Consider the following 18,279-nt stretch of genomic DNA (forward strand, 5'->3'; position numbering starts at 1 on the left):
AGGAATAAAAGAAAAGGAAAGAGAGGACACTTCAGATTGATGATTCACCATCCTTCATGCTGCATGTCATTTAAAAGCTCTGTGTATGTTGCTAATGTCGCATGAAGGTGGGAATGTTAGCATTCTCCAAACAATACATACATCCATACATCATACATATACATATGAATATAACCCATGCATTATCATTTGTTCATCTGAATAATATTTTAAAAGGAAAGGAAATACCAAATTAACTTGATCATCACAAGGAACAATCATGGATCTAGATTTAATTCGAACTTTCTGGCTGGATCAAATTCTCTTCATACAGAAAATATATTCAAACATGTGGTAGAATATTTTCTAGTGATATTGAAGCAGTTGAAAGACCTTGGCATGTCCTTGAAGGAGAAGATAGAAATGGCTTGGGTGGAATTGACAAGCTTTCCACGCTTCCCACCAGCATCTCTACCACCCTAGTTGTAGAAGGCCGATTTGCTGGGGCTGTCTGTTTGCACCATAGACCCACTATGATCATCTTCCGCACAATGTTTTCATCCTCTCTCATTGTAACTCCATGTAATCCAAGATGTCCATTTATATCAAGATGCTCGTATGTCCAGTGTGGAAAATATACTTCGCTGGTATTCTATACTCGGGCCTCACTTTTCCTTCTTCCTCCGACCATTTCTAACACCATCATTCCATAACTATAAACATCGGACTTGTATGAGACTCCTCCGAAGTTTCTACAAAATACTACAGGTGCAATATACCCCAGTCCCTCTAGCGCCTATCATGGATATGATACTCTCCTTCGCACGGCATATCTTAGCTAGCCCGAAATCTGAGATCTTGGGAATGAAGTCTTCATCTAGAAGAATGTTATGAGTTTTTGTTTCTAGATGCACAATGCGTGTACTACAGCCACGGTGCAAGTATTCTAGTCCTCGGGCAATTCCAATTGCGATTTCATATAGCTTTTCCCATCCAAGAGGATTCATTTCTCTTGTTTTTTCAGCATAAATGAATTTTTCAAGTGTTCCATTGGGCATGAACTCATAGGTAAGTGCTCTTTTTCCCCCTCTGAACAAAAACCTAGAAGAGCGACAATATTCACATGGTAAGTCCTACCAATGCAGGCGACCTCATTAATGAATTCTTCTCCATTGCTCTTGGAATTGTTCAACACCTTCACGGCCACCAAACGACCATCATGGAGCTTTCCTTTGAACACTCCGCCATAACCTCCTTGGCCTAATTTATCATTGAAGGAGTTTGTCATCTTCTTGAGATCTGAATACTGACATCTATTTGGAATAAGGGATCCATACTTCTTTAGAAATTCCTCCACGTCATGGTCATCTTTTGGTTTCTTATTCCAAAAGAAGATTGGGCTTCTAGGTAGCCATATAGCAGAAGAAGAGGAAGATGCATCCTAGAAAGAGGACTGCCGCTCCCAATGATAAACCTGAAAGTAGTGAATGAACACAAATTACATTCAACCTGATCATATTAGACAGAGGATTAACAAAATATAAAATCATTTTAATGTAATAATACGGCATATGCCTTTTTTTTTTATACACTAGATTATCTCCTCTCACCAGTAAAATACAAATGAAATGACGGGCACTGATCTAAACATGTAAAAACTGCTAACATATACACTGGAGATCATCCATGAGGACAATGCTGGATTGGGATTGTTAGAAGACGTCTGTCATAGGGCTTTTTCAACTCTGTTTTGAGCTGGGTTTGTATATGCTTGCATATGATAGGCGGGCCCTGGCCTTTTTGTGGGGCCCTGCCCGAATGTCTGTAGATTTCTTCTCTTGAATAAATTTTCTCCTCTCAAAAAAACTACACAGGTATATTTGACAAGATCACTCGTTCAAAAAAGAAAAAAGAACTAGCTTTGTCCCTCCATGTGTTCGCATGTCACGCGTGCGATATACATGATCTTCCAGCAAGTAGGCCCCATCGTATGGATGCCATTTGGTGGGCCTTATTGTACAAATCAAATGGATGGGGCCCACCACGTACAGGGTCCTTAGCCATCCACCGAATCAACAGTCGTTTGCTGCTTCAATTGGTAGCTGCGAAACTGAAGACAACCCAAAGCGGTTTTTCATTTCATTTACTGTTGGGACTGGTGGTGTATGAACAAGTGAAGTTTCCTTTGAATGATTTCGACTACAAAGGCCTCCTTTTTCCACGTAACATTCATTGCTTCGTGGGTGAAATTCCATTGAATACTGATACCGAAAGCCAAGTGTCCAAAGTGGTCCTTGGGTTCATTTGGCTACAGGTCGATCGATGAAGAGGTGGAAAACACTCCGATCCATATTAGATGTTGTGGCCTTCACAACGTGTGATTATACGAACAAAAATTGGGATACTTGAACTGATTATTGCTCTTGCAATTAACAAAGGCATAGATTGGAGTTTTAAGATGAGAAGGGTACCAAAGGAGAGGTGGGCATTGCAAAATTGTAAAAGAAACTGCAGGTATTGGATTGCGAGTAATGGTCGATTCCCTCATCTTAAATTACAAGCATGTTTTCTTCATTTCCGAAAAAAAAATAAAATTAAAGAGGGGTGAAGTTCACTATACGGAGCTTCACGTTCATGTTATATTGTTGATGTCTTAAATCTGTCAGAAACAGGGGTATGTGGATGCCATCAACAGACCACTCGATGCCATCGAGCACCTGTCGATGATCAATACTTTCTATTAAACCATCGGTTCCAGACCTAAAGATCTAAACATAACGGAAAGTGAAATGGAGAGAGAAGAAAGCCTACTATCTTCAGCTCCTTTAATAGGTAGCTGCAAAACAATGAAAATGACAAGCAGATTTGTGTGTGTGTGTGTGTGTGTGTGTAATTCCCATGGGGATTAGTTGGCTCTGAACAAACGAAGTCCCTGGTAGAATTGTGTCGACTGCAAAAGCCTCCTCTTCTTTCGTAACATTCAAAGCATTCTTGGGTCCTCGTCCATTGAAGATGGAAACCCAATGCCAATACACTAAAGAGGTCCTTCGGCACATTTGGGTCGAGCTCCGGTAGAGATAATGGAAAGTGAGTGACCAAACAATCATGTTGTTGAAGAGGTGGTAGCTCCTCTGGCCAATAGTGGAGAATGCGGTCGTGACAACCTGTGTAATTATATACACCCAATAGGAATCATTGAAGAGAGGCTGATGATGGCGATTGCAATTGACAAAGATGTAGTTGGGAGTTTTAAGATAAAAGCGAAGGAAAGTAGAAGAGGGAAAGGTGAAATTGTAAAAGGAATTGCATAAGTCGGACTGCGAGTGATTGTAGAATCCCTCGTCTTGAATTACAATCGTGCTTTCACGATACAAGATATCTTTGACGACGTACGACCTTTCCAAATCCTCCAATTGGATGGTTGGTTTTATGAAATTGTTAGAATTGATGGAGTATTACCCGCATTCAGGATTGGTGATATTTGAGAAGGGGAATCCGATCTGAAATAGCTCCCTACAGTCGACCGGAGGACAAAGTGGGTTGGGTCCAGGAACGGTACGCTTTTGTAGAGGTGAGGGAAGAGCAAGGTGGGAGAGAAGGAAAACAGAGAGAGGGAGAAAGGAATGGAGAGCGAAAGAAACTGACATAATATTGCAATTCACTCCACTACACTGGACTACTTCTCTATTTAACAAACGAATAATAAAACGACGGCGGCTTTCTGTTTTAAATAGGAGCATTAATTTTCAGACGCGGATTTCCTGCCCTGTAAACCTAGTTGGGGCCAACGTGATGTTTCTGAGAAATCCACTCCGTCCATCCGTTTTATGAGCCCATTTTAGGATTTGATACCAAAAATGATCACGATCCAAGACTCGAGTGGGCCGGACTAAAGGAAATGATGGGTAGAGAAAGTTCTACCGTTGAAACCTCCTTGGGTCGACAGTGATGTTTACATGACATCCATACTGTTGATAACGTCATTCCTAATGAGATGAACTAAAAATACAAATATTAGCCTGACTCAAAATTTCTGTTGCCCCACGGATATTTCAACTGTAAACGTTCAATCCTCACGTATCAGGCTTACTTGAATATTGAATACGCCTCATTTTTAGCCTCATATTCTAAAATGAACTCACAAAATAGATGGCCGGCATGGATTTCTTGCAAACATAACGATGGCCCACCTAAGTTCCCAGCGCAGGAAAATCCTTTACACCTCTTCCACAACTTTTGTCCAGCTATGGCCAGTGCAGCTGGGTTACACTTCGTATGATAGATCAATGATTTCCATTTACCAAAGCCACCGGCCTCACTTGTCATGCGTACATTGGGTAAAAATACTGGCTAGATATCTGGCAAGTCTTCTAATCCTGTCCATGTGATGCATTCGGATATATCCAACTGTTCATCGTTATGGGACCGTCCTCTCTCTCAATACATATTGATGCATGTCAGATCACGGACATTTTCATGGTAAGGATGGACTATAGAACGCCCGATTGGAGAGAAAAATGATCAAGACCATCAAAACCTTAAAATAATTTTATCTGGCAAATTGGAAAAAGATTTTTGAACGTGTCATATATAATTTTGGGCATGAGAAGCTACCTTATCCAACTAATCCAGCTACACCAGGCTACTGACGCTGGATTTGATGGAATGATTTGTGAGATTCCATCATATCAACGGTCAAAAGTTCATTTTATTTTCATTTTTAATATAAATAGTAAGTTCTAATTCGATCATAACTTTTGATCCTTTAAGTTGTTTGAGTGGTGCCCAACGTGAAAAGAGGTTAGAAAAATGACGAGAACAACATGGTTAGGCCAAATTAGCCACTTACTAGTTTTGGCTGAAAATCATGAAGTCTAATAGGAATCATGACTATCTATAAATAGTAAGTTAACTATTTATAGTAAGTCACATTTTTAAGGAGTTTGAGTCTAAAACTCCATCCTAGATTTGAACTCATCATTTAAAGGAATGTTATTTTGTTTTTATCATCAATCAATTTATTTTTAAATTTATTAGAAATTATTTTTATTTTATACCTTGTGGATTCGGGGAAAACTATGTGAGGAATCCAGACAGCTTTGTAGATTCGGAGTAGTTTTCCTCGAGGAAGATGGTGATTGACCTCATCGCGTCTTTACCGGCATCATATATATATATATATATATATATATGGTAGACACCCTCCTAAACAAGATTAAACATTTTATATACATGGTAGACACCCTCTTAAATAAGATTAAACATTCTTTTTTATTTCAATTAAGCTTTGATAAAAAATATCCATACAGCTCAGATTAGTTGTCACCAAAGTAGATCGGTAATAGGGCAAAATACCAATAGAACACCGAACCAGTGTTGATTTTTGAAATATGTAAAAAGCATCTTCACCCGAAAACAACCCTACATGGACCGTTGTGGGGTGATATAACAATCAAGGGGAACGTTTTGGGTGATAACGGCCGAGGGAGGAACGTTATAAGTGTGGCCACATCTCACTTATGATTTTCCCTAGAGTGGTTACACCTCCTGATTCCTTTAGCAGTGCAGCTCGCAAGCCACAGAGAAAAAGACACCTAAAAACAACCCTTGAATGGCAACTATCAGGATTTCCATTGCCTATTTACGGGAGTTCACTGCAAATGGGCCAATGGAGGAACAAAATAAAATATGGAGAGACGGCCATGGGAAGGCAAAGCAGAGAGGCCGCTGGCGAAGTTCTAAGGCCGACCCCTGTCATGCTGAGCCAAGTTGAAGCTGGCACACCATCACCAACTTGAAGTTACACGTGCTAAATCTTTCCAGCTCCTCTATGCCCTCAAAAGCTTGACTATGCCATTACACAACCCAATTAAAAGCGTGAATATTCAAAGATCAGCTTGATCCAATCGGTTGATTAGGTCATACAAACCTAGCTATGAAGGGAAAAAACAAAGATCATCTTGGTCCAAAACTTTTATGGCCCCCGAAAAGTTTTTAATGGTTGACATTCAATCAATACTTTTTCCAATAATGTGGTCCACTTGAGATTGGTATATATCTCATTTTTGGGTTCATACCATAAAATGATCTAGAAAAATATGTTGACAGTATGGATGAAACACATACATCATGGTGAGGCCCACAGATCGAGCACCGACCACCAGCCATTGGCTAGTGGCAAGGAGAGTAGCCAATCCGTTCTCCAAACCCGTGCAGATTGGCTACTCCCCATGCCACTATCCCAGGGGCTAGTTGTCGGTGCTCTGCAAGCCCATTATGAAGTATGTCTTTTATCCATGCCATTCATCCATTTTTACACATCATTTTAGGGCTTGTTCCCAAAAAATTGAGAGGGATATAAATCTCAGTAAACCACACCATAGGAAAACAATAGTGATTGGATATCCACCATTAAAATCCTTCTAAGGCCCACTATATGATTTATTTGAAATTCAATCTGTTGATTAGGTCATACAGACCCAGATGAAGGGAAAATACAAAGATCAACTTGATCCAAAACTTTTGTAGCCCCCAAAAAGTTTTTAATGGTTGACGTTCAATTAAAACTTTTTCCTGTAATGTGGTCCACTTAAGATTGGTATATATCTCATTTTTGGGCTCATACCATAAAATAATCTAAAAAATAGATGGACGGCATGAATAAAACACATACATCATGGTAAGGCCCACAGAGCAACTAGCACTAGCCATTGGCTAGTGACAGGGGGAGTAGCTAATCCGTTCTCGAAACTAGCGCGGATTGGCTACTCCCCTTGCCACTAGCCCAATGGCTAGTGGTTGGTGCTTTGCGAGCCCCACTATGAAGTATATCTTTGTGCTACGCGACCTCACAGACAATAGGCCCTCATCGACGGGGTTTTCAAAACCATTACTTTTGATCATAACACGAAGTTTATTAGCCAATTCTGGCAGACTTAATAGAATCAGTTCAATACGCGACTTCAGTTCAGTGGTGCCTAGCACCTGCAGACCGATGGGTAAACTGAAGTTGTGAATTGCACATTAAAAAACATCCTCCGATGTCTTTTAGGTGACAAACCGAAGAAGTGAGATTTGGTCTTGTCTCAAGTAGAGTTTGCATTCAATAATATGGCGAACCGCTCGATAGGAAAGTCTCCGTTCCAAATTATTTATGGTTAAGTGCCCCGCCACATAGTTAACTTGGTTCATTTGCCCAAGTTCTCGGGCATTAATATTGTAGCAAAATATATGACAAACTAAATTGTAGGCATTCATGCGAATGCGCAAGGCAAGTTGCAAGCTTCGAATGACAAGTATAAGAAGCAAGCAATGAACATCGACGGCAAAATGTGTTCGAAGTGGACGATCATGTTATAGTGTATCTACGTAATAAGAGATTTCTGACCAGGACCTACAACAAATTCAAGAACAAGAAGATTGAGCCGATATTGATTCTCTAAAAGATCAATGACAATGCTTACGTTGTTGAGTTCCTTTAAAGTAGAGGGGACTAATGTAGAGAGGGTTGGAGAAACTTTCATGGCAAAGACAGACCAGAGAAGGCCCGATCAGAGGTGGAAATGATCCAGACCATCGAGACCTTAAATCAATCGTATCTCACAAACCGAGATAAGTTTTTCGACATATTTTATATGATTTTGGGGTAGGAAGCTACTTAAGTCAACCAATCCCGCTACGCTCGGTTACCCATGAAGGATTTGCAAGATTCCATCACATTGATTGTTAAAATTCTCATTTAATTTTATTTTTACGATAAATAGTTAGTTTTAGTTTGAGTATAACTTTTGATATTCTTTAAGTTGTAGGAGTCGTGCCCAACATGAAAATAGCTTAGAAAAGTTAGGAGAATAATGTGGTTAGGCCAAATTAGACAATATTTTTAGTTGAAAACTACCAAGTCTAGTAGAAATTAAGGACATCTATAAATAATAAGTTTAATAGTAAGCCACCTTTTTAGGGAGTTAAGAGTCTAAAATCCCATCCTAGGTATGAGTTCTTTATTTAAAGAGTTGTAATTTCGATTTTTATCATCAATTAAATTATTTTAAATTTATTATAAATTATTTCTACTTTTATATTTAGTGGATTTGAGGAAGTTATGTGAAAAGTTTAGAGAGCATTTATTAGAAATTATTTATACTTTTATCTTTAGTGGATTTGATGAAACTCTATGAAAAGTTCATAGAGCTCCGTAGATTCGGAGTAGATATCCCTGAGGAAGAAGGTGATGGACCTTAATGTCCCTTCCTGGGTTAGTTACATGTCCAAATCTCAGTCATGAATGTGGACTACACACCCTTAACATACTCCATTAGAGATACAACCCAATGTTACATGGACATGGCCTAGATTTCATGAGGATAGAGTATGCTCACTCCTTAGCATGGATATATCATCTGATCATGCTTTTCATAGGATAAATCATATGATTGGTGTAATTTTTCTCTAAAAGGCTAGCTCTAATTCTCTTGTTTAACGAAGTCGATGACTTTTGACCGGGACTCGGGAGGTGGAAGCGGATTACCCTGCCAATATCGAAGTTGCAACTTGTCGGTGCCATGTGTCTCACCATAGTATTTTATCCACGCGTCTATACATTTTGCTAACTCTGCCAACTCATATCAGGGTATGAGTTAAAAAAAGAAAAAGAAAAAAGACAGAGCTAAATCTCAGGTGAACCCCACAATAGGGAGACATCAGTGATTGAACGACTCACATTAAAAATTCTTAAAGCCAATTGTAATGTTTATTTTCCATCTAACCTGTTGATTAGGTAACACAGACCTAAGATGAAAGGATAAAAGAAATAACAGCTTGAGCCAAAACTTTTGTGAGTCTTGAGAAATTTTTAAGGTGAACATTCAATCACTACTATTTTCAACAGTGTGGTCCACATCAAACTTTGATTTACTTCATTTTTGGGCTCATGGATGGAGTGGATAAAACACATGCATCATATAGACCCACAGCGCCCAACACCTAGCTGAGTGGTGTTGGGGTCACCACCCAATCCGCTTCGTGTATCCCAAAGACTTTCGGCAGCTGTCATTTTCTCTATCGAAGCCGCGTGGAAGATGGTGGCCATGGGCCCATGGCACACCGTCTCCTTCATTATCTTAGTGACAGTTGGGCTACGGTCGGTCGATAATAGGGTCGAGGTTCATTCCTTGTGTGGCAGTCGGCGGATGTTGCGGATCTGTCACAGGAACGTGGATTGCGTCCTACCCCAGTTGTCTCTAGGTGGGAACAGGCAGAAGCTATGAGTGGTAACCGTGATGTATTAGTTTTATCTACACCGTACATCCATTTATCCATATCATTTGAGGATAAAAATCCTAAACTGAAGCAGATCCAAGATCTAGGTGGACCACACAATGGGGATTAAACTCTTACCGTTGAAAACTTTTTAGGAGTCGTAGAAGTTTTGGATCGAGCTGATATTTGTGTTTTCCCTTCATCCAAGTGTACCTAACTTTATGAATAGGTTGGATGTTAAATAAACATCATAATGAGCAGTAGGAAAGTTTCAACGGTGGGAATCATCACCACCACTGCTTCTTGTGGTGCGGTCCACTTGAGCCTTGGATTTTCTTAATTTTTGGTCTCATTCTATAAAATGTCATGGAGAATTAGATGGACGGTGTAGATAAAACTCATGCATCATGGTGGCCACTCAGAGCTCCTGCCCGTTCCTAGCTAAAGACATGTGGGTAGGACGCAATCCCTGTTCCACCGCTGTAGAGTCGTACAAGAGTCATACCGAGTCGAGCTTGACATATCTCAGCTCAGCTCGGCCAGCAGCTAATCCTAGCTCGAACTCCCCTCAGTCCTCAAGCCTGTCTAGCCAGCCAGCCAGCCACCTGGACTATTTCGAGCTGAGTTCAAGCCAGTATGACATTTTTTCAAACATGTAGAATGCATCTTCGATTTCTCACGGAATACAAAACAATGACAACACTTTACATGTATTTCATCAAACACCCAGCGAACAGTATCAAAATCAAACACCCGACGAGCAGCATCAAAATCAAACATCCGGCGTATCCATTCCTTCCTTGCCTACACTTCGTTAAGTCATTTCATCAAACACTCAGTGATCAGTATCCATATCAAAATAACCAAGTCACCAACCTGATTTGATTTGAGTCAATTCAAGTTGAGATTCGATCCGAGTCGAGTTGAGCTCGAGCAAGCTCGAACTCTGCTCAAAATGTTGTTTTCGAGCTTCAAAAACCAGCTCAACTCGGTCCAAATCCAATTTCAAACCAAGGAGAGTTGAGCTTTTCCAAGTCGAGTCCAGTCAAGCGAGATGACCAAGCAAATGTGACTCGTGTAAAGGTATATCCACCACCATTAAAAGTCTGGTCACAAAGAGCTAAGCTAGCCTAGGAAGGGGATAGCCGTCTTCCCCCACGTAGAGGGACTTAGTACAGGAAGGGGCAGCTTTGTGTGCCCCATCTTAAGCATGGGTTTTATCCACATCATTTCGTTCATTTTTTAAAATTATTTTAAGGCCCAAGAATTAAAAAAATTAAAAAAATCCAAGGCTCAAGTGGACCTCACCAAGGAAGCAACAGTGATAATAACAACCACTGTGAATGTTTATTTGCCATCCAACCTGTACATAAGGTCAGGTAAATTAACCTGGGCAGTGGGAAGACACAAATATCCACTTAATCAAAACCTCAGTGGCTCCCAAGAAGTTTCTAATGTTAGGCATTCAATACCAGCTGTGTGGTCCACTTAAACCTTGGATTCACCTTAATTTTTGGGCTCATACCATCAAATGATTTGAAAAAAAAAATGAATATTTGTGATTTCCCTTCATCCATGTCTGTGTGACCCAATTAACAGGTTGGATGACAAATAAACATTACATTGAGCCCTTAAAGTTTTTAATAGTAGGAGCTCAATTACTACTATTTCCCTATGGTGTGGTCCACCTAATATTTGGATCTATCTCATCTTTGGGCTCATGCCCTAATGAATTGACTGACTTGGTAGCCTACGTTAGTATCCGGATGGATGGATAGAGACTGATCCCTTTCTACATCCCCCCCCCCCCTGCTTTCTTTCTCTTACACTCGGCCAGGCGGAGTGCTAAGAAAGAGCTGAATGGACCAAGCTTACCTAACCTAAGGCACACTAAGAGAAGATTCTAAGCACTTTCTGACTGGCCGAAAGAGAAAGTCTTTCTTACCGCTTACTAAATAGGGCGACAGAGGTGGGAAGTTAAGTCAGGTTTAGAGGCCGAAGCCCTTTAAAGTCAAGCCTTGAACTTCATTGAACAAGCTAAAGCCTACTGTTCTTTCAAGCCAAGGAGATTTTGGAACGAGGCAGTGTTAATTGCCACCTATCTAATCAACCAGACCTTGAGTACTCCTGTGTTGGGAAACAGATCACCTTTTGAAGTTATCATGGGACAGCCACCTTCCTATTCAGATCTGCGAGTCTTTGGGTGCCTTTGCTAAACATATACTAAAAATGCTAGGTGCCTTAACCCTCGTCTGAATAGACACTGGTTCCGTCACTGCTTGATATTCTTATCCCCTGCTGGCGTGGCAAAATTGCCCCTCCTTAACTATTTTCTTCTCAATTAGCAGCACCTAACAATCACGTTTTGACTGTTTTCCTCTCATTAACAGTAGCAAACAATTACATTTTGACTACGATGAATCAAATAGATGTATGCCACTATTCCGTCTTTCTCAGCCCAACCCTTCACATTATCGCTTCAGTAATCGCAATCGATCGGACATCTATCCATTACGAACAAAAGGAGATTTTTCATCGTTTTTATCCTTAGCCTTTCTCCTCGAAACAAGAGAGGGATTTGGGCAGTGGGAACTTTGAAGTAGCCAGCAAGCAAGCGTAGTAGTTTTGAAGCTGGCTGAAAACCCTATCTAGTCCAGTGGATAAAAGAATCTATACTTGAAGTAAGCTCGTGAGATACTCATCCTTGGGCAAGCCGCTCTAAAGGTAAGAAGGTCCCACCGCAACACCCAGTTGGCAAACTATTTGCAAGACTACCCTGCCGTTCCATAACAATTCTTTCATGATTTAATCTATACGCTCTTCCACCCCTGTCAAGGTTCTATTAAATATTTGGGCATTCAAAGAATCTATACAGATATGTATCTTCTGCCCGATTGCACATTGGACGAATTTGCCATGTATCCCCTCCTAAAAAAAGTAGTAATCGTTAGTCGTTCGATGAATCAATTAGGAATTCTCATTCGGATAAAAGAAGAGAAGGAGACTACCCAATTATCTTCATGATCTCCCTCCTGTCTGAAAGAAAGGAAAAGATTTGATTCATGCACTTTCCCTGGCTGGCACTTGAGGAACCACGGGGCACTCCATACAAAGCAAGTAAGTCTTATGGATGAGATGCTCGTGCAAGGATCTCAATTCTCATTAGGAGGTCGTACCTTAAAGGCCCTCTTGTGTTATATGTAGGATAAGGGGGCGCCTCCGCCTTCACCAGAGTCAGCAGACTAGTCATATGTAGCAGTCCTTTGTTGTTTTGCTTTGTTTCTTGCTTTCCTATGTAAATGCCCTTGTCGGCTTAGTTGGATATTAGAATAGTTAGTGTCGAAATTAACTTTTGTTAAACTTAGCTCACATGCATTCTCTGTCATGATTTATGTAATGCTACATCACATGTATCGTGACAATTTTGGTTAAATGAAATGCGTGAAGCTTCTTTTTGAATTGAAATGTGTAGGATGTGTGGAAAAGCGAGTAATATTATTCTAAATCTTACACATGATGCACCCTGTGTTGTATATAGGGAATGCCTCCTAAAAACACTCGGAACATAGCACGTCTCGCACTTGGCGGATCGATTGACGGGACACCTCCCCCGAGCAATAGCCATACAGACCCCAGTTTGGGCTTGGATATTGAGACTATGCCGGATTCAAAGCTGGCCACTGGCCCCACCAATGGGTCAACACCTTGTGCACCACCGATTCTGGAACAAAATCGTGCGTCTTCGTCGATGTCACACATGCCTCAGGCGGCTCCTCCCCCTGATAGGTTAGAGTAGATGATGCTCTTAATGCAGCAACAACAGCAAGTTTAGGCCACTATCGCGGGGATCATTGCCCAAAACATGAACATGGTCCCGTCTATCCCACCTGTGCAGCCTGCTGGAGCCATGAACACTAGTGGCTTGTTTGAGCGCTTTCAGCGCTTCCGTCCTCCTACTTTCGCAGGAACTCATCGACCTGAGGAGGGTGAGTATTGGTTAGACTGTATTTCTAAGATGTTGAAGCCGTTACACTGTACTTAGGCAGAGCAAGTAGAGTTGGTTACTTATATGTTCGAGAAGGAGGCTAGTCTTTGGTGGGACAACATCCTACAGATTGTCCCCGCAGGATACGTGTGGACATGGGACGCATTTGAAACTCGCTTCCACGGAAAGTACTTCCCTCTCACTTACCGTAATGAAAAGGAGGGTAAATTTCTCCGCCTCCAATAGGGAGGAACGACTGTGGCTGAATACAAGAACCGATTCACGGAGTTGGTCAGATATGCTCCACTGATCCTTGCAAACGAGCCGATGAGAATGCGGTGCTTTTCTGAGGGTCTACGACCCAATATCCGTACGAAGATGTGTTGTGCTAGCATTCCCAACTATGCTGAGCTAGTGAACATATCCTTGAGAGCTGAGCAAGATAGAGACAGATTGTCCTAGACACGTATACCTATGGGCCCAAGGCCTCGACCTAAATTGTTAAACCGACCATTTCTCGGCAAGAGGCCACGTGTAGATTAGTCTCCCAGGCTTATGGCTCCGCCGGCCTAGCAAAGGTGATCAGATCTTTGGTGCACATGCTGTAAGAAGATGGGCCATAACGAGCCCTTTTACTTTACTAAGATGAGGGACAATGACTTTATGCCACCTCAGAAAATCAACCGCCAGCTGCCACAAGTTATGTCGGCTCCGCCTCTACAATCTGCGCCGCCAGCACAACCATTCTACCGACCACTCGTATCCCAAAATAAGCCACCTCAACGACCTATGACAGCGCAACCCAATCGTTCGCAACAAGCGCGTATACATGCCCTTGCAGCTGAAGCATCTGAGTCAGCATCTACAGTGCATTTAGCCTTTGAAGTCACTACCCACATTCAAGGTATACCTGTATTTCTATTGGTAGACACCGGGTCTACTATTTCGATGATATCATACTCTTCAGTCAAGCGTTTAGGGTTGAATACCACCCCTATGGTTGGGGTGAGAGTTATCGTAGCAGGAGGAACTTTTACTAACGCCACTAAGCTGTGTAAGAGTTGCTTAGTAGACTTAGGAAGTAGGGTGGTGTGCATTGATCTGATTGTCACCACGATATATCATTACGACGTCATCCTCGGCATGGATTGACTCACTGAAATGAAGGCAAAGATCGATTATGAAACCAGATTAGTGACAACACATGGGCCCGAGAACACGACCTTCACTTTTCCTGTTCAGGTCAGTTGTTTTTACCACGTTCGTTGTTACGCATCTCTGTTGGAAGATTTAGTCCGACGCTTGGGAACACGCCAGTAGTCCAAGATTTCACGGACATTTTTAAAGCAATCCCTGGACTACTTCCTCAGCACAAGATCAACTTTACTATTGACCTTGTGCCAGGCGTGACACTTATTTCCTTACCGACATACCGCATGCCTCCGTGTGAGATGGAGGAATTGAGGAAGAAGATAGATGATCTGTTGGACTCGGGTTTCATACAACCGAGTGTATCTCCTTGGGGAGCACCTGTATTGTTTGTGAAAAAGAAAGACTGTAACGCCCTGGAAATCGAGGGTCGTGTATATACTCGACTCCCGAGTTCCCGAGTATCACTTTTCCTAAATTTTATGGTTTTATGATTTATCAAGCTTCATTGCGCATCTTGGAAGTACCTGGAACATGTACACAACCACAACAAGTCACTGCAATGAAAAGAGATCAAATATATACATGTATATACATGTCTAAAAGAATAAAGGGGTCGCACAAGGCATAACCCAACAAAATCATAAAAGAATAGCATGTTCAAAAAAGAATAGAGCTGAGCCTACTGCCCAGCGATCCAACGTCCCATCTACTGATCCGATGAGGTCTCACTCATCAGCTGAAAGTAGGAGAACTCGTCCTCCTCATCAAGGCTCACATCGCCAAGCTCCTTATACTCGGCATCACCTGCATCTACGGACGAGTCTGGTTGGTGTTTTAAAACACCGTCCCAGAGTGGGAGTGAGTGATCAACTCAGTGGGTGCTATTAGTCTTAAGTTGTAACAAGCATCAGTTATAATAAGAATTTAATGAAAAGCAGTCAATCATAAACACCTAAATAATCTTATTAATGTGCATGCATGACGGATGATATGATGCATGCCCTCGCTACAACTCTCCCTCGAGCGACTCCATCTAACGATCGCGTATGACCAACACTCCTTCAGAACGACCTCGACTGCCGAGTTGCTACCCTAGCTAATGCAATGTAATGCGATAGTGTTAGCCGAGTTCTTAGTTAAGTCCTTTCATCCAGCAGATTGGGGAATCTGATACACCCCACGTATTAAATGCCTTGAACGAGTTGCGAGGCCAAGACCCCCCAACGTGTGAGGCCAAGACCCCGCGATCCTTGATCCTGTCAGGTTCCCCTTCTCTAACTTCAAGTACACGGGGAGTGCTGAGTGAAAGGGATCGCTCGTGGTCACTACGGGGAGGCGCGTCACCCCAGCGTAGGCCGACAGCTCGGACACAGTGTCCCATTCCACCATGCCCGGCTCACGAGACTGTGGATCAATATTCCATCCGGTATCGATGGGCTACGACGGTGGTAGGGTGTTCCAGATTCCGTACATAAGTGAGCAAACATGGTTAACAAATAGGGTTGGACAGTAAATAGGCTAAACTGCACGAGTCAGACGAGCATGCGACGAACGACATCGAGTACAAGGGACCCATGTAGTTGAACTACTGCCACCCGTACACACCCGCCCAAACCCACGGGTTTAGCCCTAGCATAGTCCTACCGATGGGACTACCGTCTCTTCTCATGTTCCTGACCAACCCAAGGGTCCAATGTTAATTCATAGCATACCAACCATCAAGATTACCAACTAGCATAATAGTATCATGTTTACATACATCACAACATACGGTTCAATTATTCCTAACAAGCATGCTACAACAACATGAACAAGGTGCATGTGAGTGGTGTGGATTAAGAGAGAAGTTAAGCACTTCCTACACCTCAAGGGATCAAATACACAAGGGTAGTGAATCATACACACCATGAAGCAACACATGTGAGAAAAAGAAACCAATCAAATATGAGCATGTAATCATCCATATACTAGACCATGAGAGGCAAGATTAACATCAAGGAAAACTAAACATGCAATTCCATACAATTCGAACAACATATTATTCTTAGGTTCCTCTAGATTCTCCCATACAACATTCCAAATAAACAAAATCATTAAACTCCTACTATAATTGGTGCTAGGCCACCTAAAGATAATAGTCCGCAACTATGGATCGTTGGAGAGTTGGAAAATGACCTAGAAATGCAAATTTTGGGGTCGATCGGCCGGAATCCCTAAAGCAATCATTGGTATGTTAGATTTCCATGTAAATCCTCCCTCATTACAAGGGTTTCAAGAAAAAGTGGTGATGCATCTTATTTAGACGATCAATGGAATGAAAGGGTGGCCGTGGATGAGGGTTTCTTCTTGGAGAAGAGGTAGGGAGTTGCAAGGTTCGATTTTCCTTGGCCCCACCTCAATCTAGGGTCCGCCTTGCTCACCTTCACTCTCTCTTTCTTCTCCTTTACTCTCTTGCTCTCCCTTTACCCTTTGGTGGTTGTAGTGAATGAGAGAGTTATGAGAGAGCTAAGGTTTATTTCCTAGACTTGGGCCCTTTGGCCTTAAGTTTTAACAACTTTCCAAAATAGCTCTCTAGGACCCCCTATTGGTGTCGGGGTGGTTCTAACACCCCCTTGACCATCAAATTTGGTGTGTAGGTGTCTCATAGCCCGATGAGGGATCATGCAAAGTTTGGAAACAATCGGATGAACGAATATAGGGTTTGATCATATGGTTCCGATCTTTAAATGGCCCTGTTGGGTCCATTTCGGTTGTTGGGGAAGTTCTGATGGCCCTCTGGCCATGAAACTTATAGTATAGATGCTCCATGGCCCGATGAAGGGCCATGCAAAATTTGGGAACGATCAGATATGGGGTTTGGCCGTACGGGTCCAATTTGTGATCAACGGTCACCGTACCACGATCGGGTCCCAGATTTTGGGAACGGGTGTAGGAAAATACATTAAGCCTTCACCGTAAATTTTGAAGAAATCTGATGGCTGAAATATCTTACATTTCAGTTTCATTTACAAGTGCCAGATTTCGATTCTGACATTGGTAGGACGCATTTGGCAAGTGTCAGACGCTACTTCTGGGTGTCCACTGGGCTCGTGGTCGGCGATAGCCCACAAGCCCAGTGAGATCTATGCTTTTCTAAATTTTTATAATTTTCTAACCTTCCTGCGTCGCGGTATAGCCCGCACGGGCTGTTGCTAAGTGTAAACGGCCATCTGGCTTGATGACCCGCACTTGGTCCTATCATGATCCGTCTAGTCTATTCAATTTGGGCTAATCTTGGATTAATTTATTTGTGGAACCTCACCACTAGTAGTTTAAACGAATAGTCCTATGGCAAATCCTACGTGGACGCCCTAAGACACTGTGTTGGTTGGACGAGACGTTACAATCTACTCCCCTTATAAATAAATTTCATCCTCGAAATTTGTACCTGTTCATATTGCTGAAGCAGGCTTGGGTAATGCTTGCGGACCTCTGCTTCCATTTTCCAAGTGGCCTCTTCTTCATCGTGATGGTTCATAGTACCTTGACCAATGGGATGACCTTATTGCACAGGACTTGCTCCTTCCTATCCAATATTCGAGTGGGTCGGAGAATATATGTGACATTTTCCTTAAGCTCCACATGCTCCCACTTGATGATGTGCGAGGGATCGGGGACGTACTTCTTCAACATTGATACATGGAAGACGTTATGAACTTCGGTGAGAGGCGTGAGTAGGGCCAAGTGATAGGCAACAGTACCAACTCGGTCCAAAATCTAAAACGACCCGATGAACCGTGGTGCGAGCTTTCCCTTCTTATCGAAGCGTAATACAGTGATTTTTGATATATGGAAATCATTATAGCCATGCTTGCAAGAGATATGATCCTATACCAATAAGTAAACCTAAAGAGGGTTTTTTTTTT

The 18,279-nt window shown here is 42.0% G+C and overlaps 1 pseudogene; it reads right to left on the reverse strand.

Annotated features, from left to right (window-relative positions):
* Positions 1-322: 322 nt before the first annotated feature.
* LOC131227711 (rust resistance kinase Lr10-like) lies at positions 323-17,891 on the reverse strand (annotated as a pseudogene).
* Between the last annotated feature and the right edge of the window lie 388 nt (positions 17,892-18,279).

The sequence above is a fragment of the Magnolia sinica genome, chromosome 2 (genome assembly GCF_029962835.1).
Source record: "Magnolia sinica isolate HGM2019 chromosome 2, MsV1, whole genome shotgun sequence".
Lineage (NCBI taxonomy): Eukaryota > Viridiplantae > Streptophyta > Magnoliopsida > Magnoliales > Magnoliaceae > Magnolia > Magnolia sinica.